General features: G+C 36.3%; 1 protein-coding gene and 1 pseudogene across 8 annotated transcripts in view; both read left to right on the plus strand.

The window, feature by feature from the left end:
• WDFY3 (WD repeat and FYVE domain containing 3) overlaps positions 1–13,180 on the plus strand; it is a 296,015-nt gene that overhangs the window by 67,526 nt on the left and 215,309 nt on the right. For 5 of the 8 annotated variants that reach the window (XM_034958524.3, XM_034958529.3, XM_034958528.3 and 2 more), the window contains one exon: positions 1,813–1,912. The exons of 2 other annotated variants lie outside the window; for them this stretch is intronic. The gene's annotated coding sequence lies outside the window, so the exon portion shown is untranslated. Of the gene's footprint in view, positions 1–1,812; positions 1,913–3,887; positions 4,006–13,180 lie in introns of all 8 variants that reach the window. One more of the 8 variants, XM_055111312.2, reaches the window with a different exon arrangement.
• LOC112439673 (U6 spliceosomal RNA) lies at positions 12,332–12,432 on the plus strand (annotated as a pseudogene).

Genomic DNA, 13,180 nt, shown 5'->3' on the forward strand with positions numbered 1-13,180 from the left:
TACAGATGGAAGGTTGTTGTTTGTGTTTTTTTCTGAGGGATGCAGAATTCACTTTCCATTTTGTTGTGATTCCCTTTGCCACAAAAAGCTGGAATTTGGGGTTAAAAGACAGGTAAATAATCTTGGATATACCAATAGCTAATGAAGTTGGAGATGATGAATAAAGCAAAGGAGGTCTATTTTTCTGGTTATGATTTACTATTACTTTTTCTCTTCTGAAAAAGCAGTGAAGCCCCAGGACCATAACAACATCAGGGAGGTGGGAAGACCATTTTGTGCTAATAGTAGTCCAGTCATCTTCATGCAATGGTTGAAAGACTGTATCCGTGAGTGGGAAGTGCTACTGTTGATATGATATGCTTTTTTAAAAGAGGTAACTATTTGGGGACAAAACAAACAAAAAAACTCTTTTCTACTTTCTGCGGGCTTGGGCACTGGCACTTGAATCACTGGTGTGGCAATTGAACATGATCTCCTTTGACAATCAAATAAAAGTCATAGGTCATCTCTCTAGAATATATGTATGTTTACAAATTTAATATGAAGTTTCGGGGCTTCATTTACTCCCAAGCCAGCATTGTCCAATGTAACTTTCTGTGACAATTAAAATGTTTTATATTGGCTCTGTCTAATACAGTAGTCACTAGACACTTAATAGCTGTTGAGCACTTCAAATGTGTCTGCAACTGAGGAACTAGATTTTTTACTTCATATATTTAAATTAATTTGTATTTAAGATTAAATAGCCACATGTAGGTAGTGGCTGCCAGCTTAGGCTCTTTCATATGCCGTAGGTTATAATCCCTATAAAAGAGGTTTTGTGAATGTCATTGTTAGGAATTTAATTTGTTCATTTCACTTTTGATTTTTGCAGTCAAGCAGTAGTTAATTGTATCTTGCTTTTCAGTTAAATTTTAATAGTTGTTATCTCTAAATATGTAACTTCTTTGTAATTCAGGAAGATTTAAAGGCGATTTTCAATATTTGATCCTGTTTCTTTCATAATGAAATATCCAGAATAGGTTTGTCCTGGGCTTTTAAGCTTGTTCAGAAAATGTGAGGTGAATACCTATTGAGTCCTGTGTTGTGGGCTCTCCAGCGTCACTTTGTCCTGCATTAGGAACACTCTGGTTATTTAGAGCCACCTTTGCCCAAGTATCTTAAAAGTGCATTTCCCCTTTGGGAGACCGAGGCGGGCAGATCACCTGAGGTCAGGAGGAGTTCAAGACCAGCCTGGCCAACATAGTGAAACTCTGTCTCTACTAAATGTAAAAATTAGCCAGGCATGGTGGCGTACACCTGTAATCCCAGCTACTCGGGAGGCTGAGGCAGGAGAATCACTTGAATCTGGGAGGTGGAGATTGCAGTAAGCCAAGATCAGGCCATTGCACTCCAGCCTGGGTGACAAGAGTGAAACTGTGTCTCAAAAAATAAAATAAAATAATAAAATTAAAAAAGTGCATTTTCCATACTCATACGTTATTTAGCAACAAGCTGAAAAGTTTATAGGTGACCTCCATACCATATGATTTTATATTTCTGTGGCAGTGGTTCTCAACCCCGGATGCACATTAGAATCATTTGGGAAACCCATAAAAACACTGCCCAGGCTCTAGCCCCAGAGACTTAATTTGAACAGAGTGGCTTCCAGGCATCAGAGCATTTTTTAAAAAGCTTCTTAGTTGATTCCAGTATCCAACCAAGGTTGAAAAGTCCTCATGTGTGAGATAGTTAGTGGACCTGGGCTACCTGTGTTGAGGAAAATATTCTGAATTAGGGATTAATTCATAACCTTTTTCCCCCTCTTTCTAGCTGGAGCCCAGATTTCAAGTTTTGAGTAAAATACCTTCAAGCGAATGGGCCCTATTGTGCTCACACATTCAGAACCTGTTACCCAAGGAATTCCCTAAAGGTCAGTCTCTGGGAAGAAAAATTGTGGGTTTTTGTTTTTAATCTTTACTATCACTGGATTTATTGATAAACAAAGACTGTTAATTATGTGTAGACAGGACTTTTTATATTGACTTGATTTATAGAGCTACCATTATAAATTTGATTACTGTACTATCATATTTAGGAAATAGAAAATGTATCTTGAGAACTGTTTCTAATAGGCTATTTAAAGGAGGATATATGTTATATGTACACCTATATGCTTACACATATTTAACATATTTTAAAAGATATTCAAGAAATTAGTGATAACAGTGCTAGGGAGGGGAACTGGAGCCCTGTAGTGGGATATTTACTTTTACTGTGTATTCTTTTCAGTATGGTCTTTTAAACCCCATGCATATATTAAATTTCAAAAAAAATTCTTAATGGCTAAAAATGCTTTTTTAGTTTTATAAATATGCTTATATAGTTTTTTCTACTTGGAAAAATAGAAAACAACCTCACATTCCTTGAAATTGAGGGTCTCTGCTTGTTACTTGGTATACTATTTCTTGTGTTGGATATGTTACTTAGGGGCATACATCTGATTTTCCTCTCTTGAACTCGTGTCCTGGGATTTTTTTGCTTTACATTTTCTTTCACCTTTTTATTTTTTATTTTACTTTATTTTTTGAGATGTAGCGTCGCTCTGTTGCCAGGCTGGAGTGTAGTGGCACAATCTCGGCTCACTGCAACCTCTGCCTCCCAGGTTCAAGCAATTCTCCTGCCTCAGCCTCCTGAGTAGCTGGGATTACAGGCACCCACCACCACGCCCAGCTAATTTTTGTATTTTTAGTAGAGACGGGGTTTCACCATGTTGGCCAGGATGGTCTCCATCTCTTGACCTCGTGATCCGTCCCCCTCGGCCTCCCAAAGTGCTGGGATTACAGGTGTGAGCCACTGTGCCCAGCCTCTTTCATCCTTTTATTTCGCCATGTTCCAATTTGTCTCTTTTTATCTTTTGCACTAATGTGTATTCCTTCAATTTGTTTCCAGCTTAATTAATGGCACTACCATTGTTCGTATCACCCAACCTGGAATTCTGAGTCCTCTTGATCTCTTTTTCTTTTGATCCTGAAAGATATCTACTTCCTAGATTGTTAATCCTTTGTCAGTGGCATTACTTGTAATCTCTCATACCACTGTGCCCCACCCTTACCTCCACTGGCACTGCCTTTATCGCTGAAAGCATCATTAAGATACATCTATCCCACATATCACACTATATTTAGAAATATTTTCTCTACATATATAACCCTCCTACTTAACAGTTTATTGTTAGTCTAACATGTAAGGCCTTTTAGGCTCTTCCTGTGACTGGCTTTTCTCTGCAAGCCTCATCTCCAGCTTTTCTCCATATTCACCCTTTGTTCCAACTATGCAGAACTACTTGGCCAACCCAGCAGCGTATCTTGTGCTTTCTTGTCTGTGTACACAGTTTATTTGCTAGAAATAAGTTCTAGTCCATTGTCAGCTGAATGAACTTGTCTTCAATTTCTAAGGCTTAGTTCAGATGTTACTTTCTCTATTGATAGTTAACTGCCTTTTCCCTGTGTTCTCCATAGCACTTTATTTTTTATTATTCATTATAATACTTATCACATTGCTTCTATTATGTTTTTTCACTTAACCATGAGCCCCTAGAGGGTAGAGTGTGATTGATTTATCTTTCCATCACTAGTTACTAGCAGAGTACTTGCATGTAAAAAGTGTTATTAAATGAATAAGAAAGTAAATGTTAACATATACAATTTTTGAACTCTTGCTTTATAACCATGTGAGGTCACTAATCCAGTGTTTTTAAAGTTTAATAAAAGCTAACCTGAGTTTTACATTTCTGAAGAAAGAGTTTAATAAGTTGCTTATTAGTAACTTATTAATCAATTATGAGAAAAATATTTACCTGTTTGAAAAAGCTGACTTTTTTTTTTTTTTTTTTTTTTTTGAGACAGAGTCTCACTCTGTTGCCCAGCCTGGAGTGCCGTGTTGCAATTTTGGCTCTCTGCAATCTCCTCCCCCCAGGTTCAAGTGATTCTTATGCTTCAGCCTCCTGAATAACTGGAATTACAGGTGTGTGCCACTACAACCGGCTAATTTTTTTTTTTTTTTTCAGACTGAGTCTCGCTTTGTCACCCAGGCCGGAGTGCGGTGACGCAGTCTCGGCTCGCTGCATCCTCTGCCTCCTGGGTTGAAGCAATTCTCTTGTCTCAGCCTCCTGAGTAGCTGGGAATACAGGCGTGTGCCCCATGCCCGGCTAATTTTTGTATTTTTAGTAGAGACAGGGTTTCACTATGTTGGCCAGGCTGCTCTCGAACTCCTGACCTCAGGTGATCCACCTGCCTCGACCTCCCAGAGTGCTAGGACTACAGGCATGAGCCATCACGCCCAGCCTAATTTTTAGTAGAGATGGGGTTTCACCGTGTTGGCCAGGATGGTCTCAAACTCCTGACCTCAAGTGATCTGCCCACCTTAGCCTCCCAAAGTGCCGAGATTACAGGCATGAGCCCCTGCACCTGGCCAAGAGCTGACTTTTTAAAAAGTACTCTTAGATGATTCAGAATACTTTTCATGCAAATCACTTATACATAAGTACATGACAATTTGACTGTTATTTAAAGTAGAAAACAGAGTAAGCTTTTATCAACATAACCAGAGTTTATGTTCTCAAAAGTAATAATGCTGTATTTATTTAACATATATTGTTTTGATATTTTGCTTATTCTCCATTGCATATCCGTTTGAATATGGACATTTATTTGCCTTTTGTTATTCCTTAGTTTGAATATAAGGATCATGGTAGAAATTTACTATAGTTTCTAAGTTTATATTCCTTATAGAGTCTTTAATGTACATTTAAAGTTGATTCTGTGCTAAATTACCTTTTTTTAATTAATTTTTTTTTTTTTTTGAGACAGAGTCTTGCTCTGTCGCCCAGACTGGAGTGCAATGGCGCAGCCTCGGCTCATTGCAACCTCTGCCTCCCGGGTTCAAGAAATTCTCTGCCTCAGCCTCCTGAGTAGCTGGGATTACAGGCGCTGGCCACCACATCTGGCTAATTTTTTTCTTGTATTATTAGTAGAGACGAGGTTTCACCATCTTGGCCAGGCTGGTCTTGAACTCCTGACCTTGTGATCTACCTGCCTCAGCCTCCCAAAGTTTTGGAATTACAGGCATGAGCCCCCGTGCCCAGCCTATTTTTTAAACAATAGTTGTAAGTCTGTAGATGTTGGTAGTCTAGAATTTCTCAGATTTTCAAATAGGAAAATCTAGATATTGAAATAAAAAATGTAGAGATTGAGAAATTTAAGTTCTGTAGGTGTACCTACTCTAAATTTATCATCAGTAGGTGAGGAAAAGGATTCCATTCAAAATGGCTGAGTAAAAACATTTGTATTCTATTCTTCTGCCTAATGCTAACTGAACATAACAAAAAGAATAAAGAATAGGGAAGAAATCTTTTAACTTAAGTGAAGTGAGGAGAAAACAGTAATCCCAAGCCTCAGATTATGAGAAGAGCTGCCAAACATTGTGAACCTTGAAGCAAATTGGGAAGTATGCAAATATCTACAGATTTTAAACACAGCACAGAGTCTCCCATGGTAGGTAGCAAGGGGACTACAAAGTCTCAGGCAGGGCGAAGCTGCAGGGAAAGACACAGATGTACCTTTTTTTTGCAGAAAAGAGTGGCAAGAAGCAGCAGAATAGAGGAGGTAGTATATAGAGCCATCTCCTTGGTCTCAGTTGATGGAAAGCAGCTGAAGAGAAGTAAACACTGAATCACAATGCAGACATTTGAGAGCTTAACACTCTCCCCTTCTCTAATTCTGCTCCCCACCTCTACTGGTTTCATTACAGTTCTTCAGCCATGTGAAGCACAATCTCACTTCAAGCCATTTGGTTTTACTTGTTCCTTAGCCTGGAATTTTATTCCCCTAGAAATTCTTAGGGATTGCTCCCTCATTCATTCAGGTTTCTGTTCTGCTGTGAACTTCTCAGAGAAACATTCCTTGACTATGCATACTGAAACAGCAACCCTGGGAACATTCTATTTCCAAAGCTTACTGAATTATTTTCATAACCATCAGACATAATTGATTTCTTTGTTTATTTTATTCTCTGTCTCATGAGAATCTAAACTCCAAAAGGACACAGACTTTAGCAGGCTTCTGTTCTTCCTCTACATTCTTAGCATCTAAAACATTGCTGGACACATAGTGGTTGCTTAATAAATATTTGTTGAATAAATTATTCAGCAAACAATAGGCAACACAGAGTTCCTGTGCCCAGTATAAACTGGGAGATCTATATGAGAGGCTTAAGAGACATTATCAGCCAATAGCAATAAGTGGTCTTTATTTTGAACCTGATTCATAGGAAATATCTATAAAAATCAACCATGACATTTATGAGATTTTGAACATTGGATATTTGATATTAACAAAATGATGGTTACTTTTTAAAAAGTATTTTAAAACCTTTAAAATACTTTAAAAAGTATTTAGCCCTAATACTTTTTTTTAGAGTCCTTTTTTTTGGAGATTCTTATACACATGCACGCACACACATGCACACTTTATAAGAGATTATATAAAGCCTGAATTTTGATTCAGAATAAGTTTAAATTTCTGACAGTTAAAGAATAACTTAAAAATATATATATGTAATGGAGGATGTTGATTGTGACGCTATGTTTAGATCCCATGGATACATTCCAAAACATGATAAATTATTTTATTTAAAACCGTCAATGCTTATAATGCCATCCTTTGTAACTCTTTAAACTTAGGTTGAAAAGTATTAGATATCAACCTAAAAATAGTAAAGATTCTGACTTATGTTAGGGATTGCATGCAAAAAAAAAAAAATTGAAGGCCATTTTTCTAAATTACCTTTAGACAATTTCTGTTTCCAGGGTTATTCTGTGCTGTACCTTCCAAGAAGGATTAGTTCTACTATTACTGATGTGAACTGAAGGTCTGTCCCAATTTGACTTTTCAATGCCTGGAGAGAAATGAATGTAGTGCTCAAAGATTATGCAGTTGCCACTTAAGATACTCTAGAGCCATCATAGACTTTAGAGATGTAGTTATGCTTCCCTAAAAACAAAAAGTAGAGTTTCCATAAGCAAAATGTCCTTTGAGTTCTCCTGTTTTCTGCTTTTTCATTCTGTAATCTAATGCAGGTTCCCTAATCACTGAAAGGAGGTAAACAGTTTTTCTTTCCCATTATATAATTTTATATTTTTGTGGTTCAAACATAATAAATACTTTCAAATTATTATTTAGGCATTTTCTTATATTTATCGTGGTGTTCTGCGGAATCTGTAGATTCTTGTGGATTAGGTGGTTTATGCTCCTAGTTTGAAATAAATTTCAATTTAATAGTGTATTCTTAAAATGGCATTCTGTTGTGTATAGTTTTTTAGTTGTAAACTCATATTTTTAATGCATTAAAATTAATTTGTAAATGAATATTTTATGGTGTACACCTGAAAGATAATAAGGGTTTCTTTTTTTTTGGTTGAAAATAAAAAGTGCTTATATATATGTAGCACTATGAATCAGTCAGGATTTAGTTGCAGAGAATAAAATTTGGTCTAGCAGTTTACGCAGGAAAATACTTATTACATGGCATTAGTGGCTTACAAAATCATGGAAGAGAGGAAAGGGCAGACGAAACAGATTTTGGGCTCATGGTTAAACTTTAAAAACATCTCCCAGTGGTATACCTCAACACTGGTTTCTAAGGGAGCTGCGGCTGTCTGTGTGGATCAGGAGACTGTTGTAGGGTGGCAAACTATGGCCTGCGGGCAAAGTCTGGCCTATCACCTGCTTGTCTATGTCTTACAAACTAAGAATGGTTGTTATATTTTTAAATATTTGAAAAAATCAAAAGAAAGATAATGTTTTGTGGCACTTAAAATTAATAAATTCACAATGGGCACAGTGGTAGGCACCTGTAGTGTAGTCCCAGCTACTTGGGAACCCAAAGTGGGAGGAGGATTGCTTTAGGCCAGGCATTTGAGACCATCCTGGACAACATAACAAAATACTTTCTCAAATTAAAAATGAAAAAAATGTGAAATTCAAATGTCAGTGTTTATTTGAACACAGCAATACATGCTCACTTACCTATTATATATGGCTGCTTTCACACTACAGTGGAAGTGTTAAGTAGCTGTAACAGAAACCGCATGGCAAAATATTTGCTATCTGACCCTTAACTGAGAAATTTCTCAACCCCGGCTCTAGAACACACAGTTCAGTGCCACTGCAGAAAGCTGCCTCTACTGCTGCTTGCTCCAGTCATACTGTAACTATTATGACCAGGCAAATAGATGTGACATGCACTGCCTCCCAGCAGCCAGCAGGATAATTACTGGGTACTAGGATCTCTGTCCAACACTGCAGCTAAAAAATGTATGTATATCATTGACAGTGTGGTCTCTGCTTCACTTCTCCTTTTCAAAGCTTGGGCAAGGCCACGTGTGGTGGCTCACACCTGTAATCCCAGCACTTTGGGAGGCCAAGGCAGGTGGATATCTTGAGCTCAGGAGTTCAAGACCAGCCTGGGCAACATAGTGAAACTCTGTCTCTACAAAAAATACAAAAATTAGCTGGGCATGGTGATGTGTACCTGTAGTACCAGCTACTCAGGAGGCTGAGGCAGGAGGATTGCCTGAGTCTAGAAGATTGAGGATGAAGTGAGCCATGGTCGTGCCACTGTACTCCAGCCTGAGTTACAGTGAGACACTAGTTAAAAAAAAAAAAAAAAAAAAGCTGGGGCAAGTAAGTTTGATTGGCTGAACCTAAATTGCAACAAGAACCTATCTGCATAGGAGTCTGTGGAAACCTTGCTTATTTTGTTTTATAGCCTCTGTAACACATGAAAGCCCATTACGGGAGCAAGGTATGATGGATCTTGAGCTGCAATCCCCACCATATTTATCATATACTGGCTGTAAGAATTTGGAACATACTCTTTGTTTATTGAAATGATTAATTTTTTTTTCTTAATTCCAATTCAGTCATTGGTTGGTTTTGCAGTGACCAATTCTAATCATGTCATAACTAAACATTGGTTGCCTTCCATGTGGTAGTCATAGCACATATTCTGACTCTCTTTTCTTACAACATTATAAAGCCAGTATCATACTCATCTCCATTTACTATTAAGGAAAATGTAGCTTAGGGTAGTTTGATTTACTTTTCCTGAGGTCACATAGATAGTGAATGGAGGAACAGAATTTGAAATTCATAGGAACAGAATATGAAATTCATATCTGCCTGACACCAGAACTTTTTTGCTGCCGCCTATTCTTGCTAGTCTATTGCTTGTCCCTGTAATGCAGCATTTTTGTGAATCAAACCAGAATTTTTTTAAATCACATATTGAGACTATTTAAACATTGTTTCTTAGTTTCATTGCCTTTACAGAAATTTCACCCTGTCTTTATTTCTTCTTCTGTAAAAGGGAACTGATCAATTTTGTCTTCTATTTTTGCATAACGATTCGTAGTTTAATGCAAAAGGTCTCTGCGGATGTGTAATATCATGCACAAAATATATTGCTCAGACAAAAGACTGCACACATTTTAGTATTGATAATATTATGCATTTATGTTTTATGAGGAATACATGTATAAACTTCAAGCACAATATTCACTGGAGGGAATAAAAATTTGCTCTTAGCACCCTGACAAGAAATAGAGACATTGCTTTTAAAGTAGTAGAATACGATAAATCAGGCCAATCAGACAAGATTCAGGGATACACTTTCTGTGAGAATATTTTGGTGAAAAAATATTTTTACTTTAGATTGTTAGTCACAATATCTGAACTTTTTGAAGTAGTCTAAGTATTTTCAAGGCAAGGCCTTTGGGGAAAAAATAAAAGCATAAAATCAGTCTTTACAGGAAAAGAGAAGTAAAGAAGAGAAGAAAAGAAGATAAAAAATACAAGCTTCTGAAGCACTAGTGTGGCCTAAGCACAGTGCTGATATACTGACAAGCTTTATAACAACCAGCTAGCCAAGAAAAAAAAAAAAGCCCCAATTTTTAGTGTTTTCTGATTGCTGTGTTGCAAATATTCTCACCTTGGTTAGTCCCAAGCTATTTGTAGTTTGACAGCTGGATGTCCAAAATTTCTGAAAATTTAGCCATCGGCTCTCATAAGCTGGTACAAGCTGGATCTAACACACCGCTATTTAGTTTAGCTTCATTCAGCAAAAGGTAAGAACAGTAGATGAAAGCAGAAATATTTTGCATTTACATTTTAGTGGATATGCAAGAAAAAAACTTTATGGAACCTGAGTATCTTTTTTAAATCAAAAGTCATCATTTTGGAAAATAATATGAAAGTATATTATTTTATTCACAGAAGAATAAGGTTAATAGTTAAGTACTCTTGATATTGGAGTTTTTTTCTAAAGTTATTATCTCATTTTCTCATTAATAAAAGAATTGCTCAGAACTCATTAAATGACATAATACATTGCTGTGTTTAATTGCTAATAGTCACAATCATAGTTTACTATAATCTGGAACTTCTGGGCTTAAACAGTCCTCTCGCCTTGCCTTGGCCTTCCAAAGTGCTGGGATTACAGGCACGAGCCACCATGACTACCTCAACAATAGTTTTTTATTCGTATTTGCCTTTGACAAATTCTGCCAAGAAATGATTTCCTTAATATTCTGAATATTATTCTATATTAATATTGAGGCATGTGTTAGGATTGTGGCAGATTTGAATTAAAGATAGCGGGAAATCCTCAAAGGAAAAGAAAATGTAGTTACATGTATGTAACATTTCCCTTATGTGTCAGATGTATCTAGAGATGCTAAGAATTCTTTGCCAAGATACCGCTCATGAGTCATATTTCTTGTCACCAATCTGGTTACACCCTTGGTGGAAGATACACAAAGTAAACATGGGTTTTGTGGGTTTTTTCTTTTTTAATTCTTGGGGACAAAAATACTTGATCGTTTTGTCCAAATGTTTTAAGGAAGAACAAATAGTACTATCTTTGGTAGGAACAACCAGAAAATAAAATTGCCATTGCTTTCATAAGTAAAGGTATTTCATAAAGACAAAGAGCTTCCATTTAATAAAAGAGTACTGGATTTGGACTTATATGTCTTGAATTCAAATTTTAGCTAATGCTAGTTGTTGGATCTTTTTGGCAAGCTGCTTAAACTCTGAGCTTCCATATTTTAAATGTATAAAGTACGCATACCATTTTGTGGTAGGAAATAAATGAATAAATTTTTGTGAAAATACCTAGCATTGTACTTGGCTATGGATATTAAGGCTATATTTCCTGGACGAAAACTGACATAGAGGCAGGAAATGAGAGTTCCTTAGGGATTAACTCCAGCCTGAGCTGCTAATTACTGATGCTGTCCCCTTAGACTTAAAATGATTCAAGGAAAGAATGGCTGGTGTTTTACACTTGGAAATACTGATTACAAGCCAATGGGCAGAAACCAAGCTGCAAAAATCTGATTGGTTAGAATGGTCTTAGGATAGGCCAGTGAAATTCATTTGTTTTCTTCTGTAATTGACGATCTTTTAAAAATGTGCTTCTCTTTCCTAACACTCTTCTTCCCCACAGCCCCACCTCCCTGAAGCTAGATTAGGTTTCCCTGATGTACTTTTCCCCAGCCTTCCTGTGTTTCCCGGGTATAACATGCATAGCCTTTATCATTCTTCATAATCTTTGCTACCACTCAGTTTCTAAACTCCACAAGGTCAGATATCATGTCTATCTTAAATGAATTGTCATTTCCTGGCACATGGTGTAAATGCCACATGTTCCAGGTTGTTGATATGTACCACTGTATCCCAAGCACCTACTCAGCATAATGGTTAATGTTTTATACATTATTAATGTTTCAGAATATTATAGTGTAAAAGTGATCATTCTGTACCATAATTTTCATCATATATTCATAAGAAGACTGAGAGATTATGCCAAAGTTGTGATGACTCCAAAATACTAATAGGAAATTGCTCTATTTTTATTAGAGGCAAATCTAGGGTATTGAACACTACCAGAACAGTGTTGGTATTCCCAGCATGACTTTTTGTTGTTGGAGACCATGGGTAGGTTTGTCTGAAGACTGGAAGAGACTCAGATTTATTTTGCTATTAAATGTTGTGCAATTTATTTAATATCTAATACCTATTGAAAAACCAGTTCCCTCCTTCCCTCCCTCCCTTCCTTCCTTCCCTCTCTAAATATTCCTACAAATACATATATTTTTCATGTTACTTGCTAAGCAGATGAAATTTATTTTAAGGAATTTTTTTTGTGTCAGAGGATTAAAAGGACCAAAATGACTGTGTTGATGATAAATAGCTAAGAATCACTTTAGAAAAAAATACATGTATCTGATTTAAACATGGTTCAATTGTGCTCACATTCGCAGCACAGAGAAGATTAGCATGGCTCCTGCACAAGGATGACATGCAAATTCGTGAAGCATTCCATTAAAGAAAAAAAAAAAGAAGAAATAAACAAATAAATGTGGTTCAGTTGAGACTAACTTAAGAAATGAATTGGTTGGTATATAAGTATTTAATTTTAGTTGTTAATGTAAATATATTTTTATATAAAACAGTGATTTTTCGGGTTGAACTAAATTCAGAAGTATTGCAAAGTAGTTATTAAAGACCTATAAATTTAATGAAGGACAGATACAACCATTTTAAAGTAGTTAATGTTGTCTTTTGTTAATATGTGTCCATGTAAAATGTTTGCTTTCTGTCCATGTATTTTTAATTTCCAAAAGTTACATTGTAATGTATTTCATCTTATTTTTTAATTTGTTTTACCCATCACTATGTTTCTAAGACGTGTCCAACTTAAATGGATCTGAAATATATACTTTTAAATAACTATATATAGTTGTATATCAACTTTGGTTTGCCTGTTCTTTTGCTCAGTGATGGACCACTTAAGTAGCTTCCAAAAAATTACTTCCAATGAGAGAATTTCTTCAGAGAGTAGATGTAGAAGAGGAACGCAAGATTCCAAGCGATGCAAAATTGCCCTTTAGATCCAGTTCATTTTCTCACTAGTCATGTGTGTAGTTTCTGTCCACATGTCTAAGGACACAGCATTTTCCAGCTTTCTGATTGTTGCTAATCTATTAGGTGCAAAGTGGCATTTTGTTTCAATTTGTATTTCTCTGAATACTAATTAAATTAAAACACCTCTAACACCTCTGTGTTAAATGGCCTTC

Source organism: Pan paniscus, chromosome 3 (genome assembly GCF_029289425.2).
Source record: "Pan paniscus chromosome 3, NHGRI_mPanPan1-v2.0_pri, whole genome shotgun sequence".
Taxonomy (NCBI): Eukaryota; Metazoa; Chordata; class Mammalia; order Primates; family Hominidae; genus Pan; species Pan paniscus.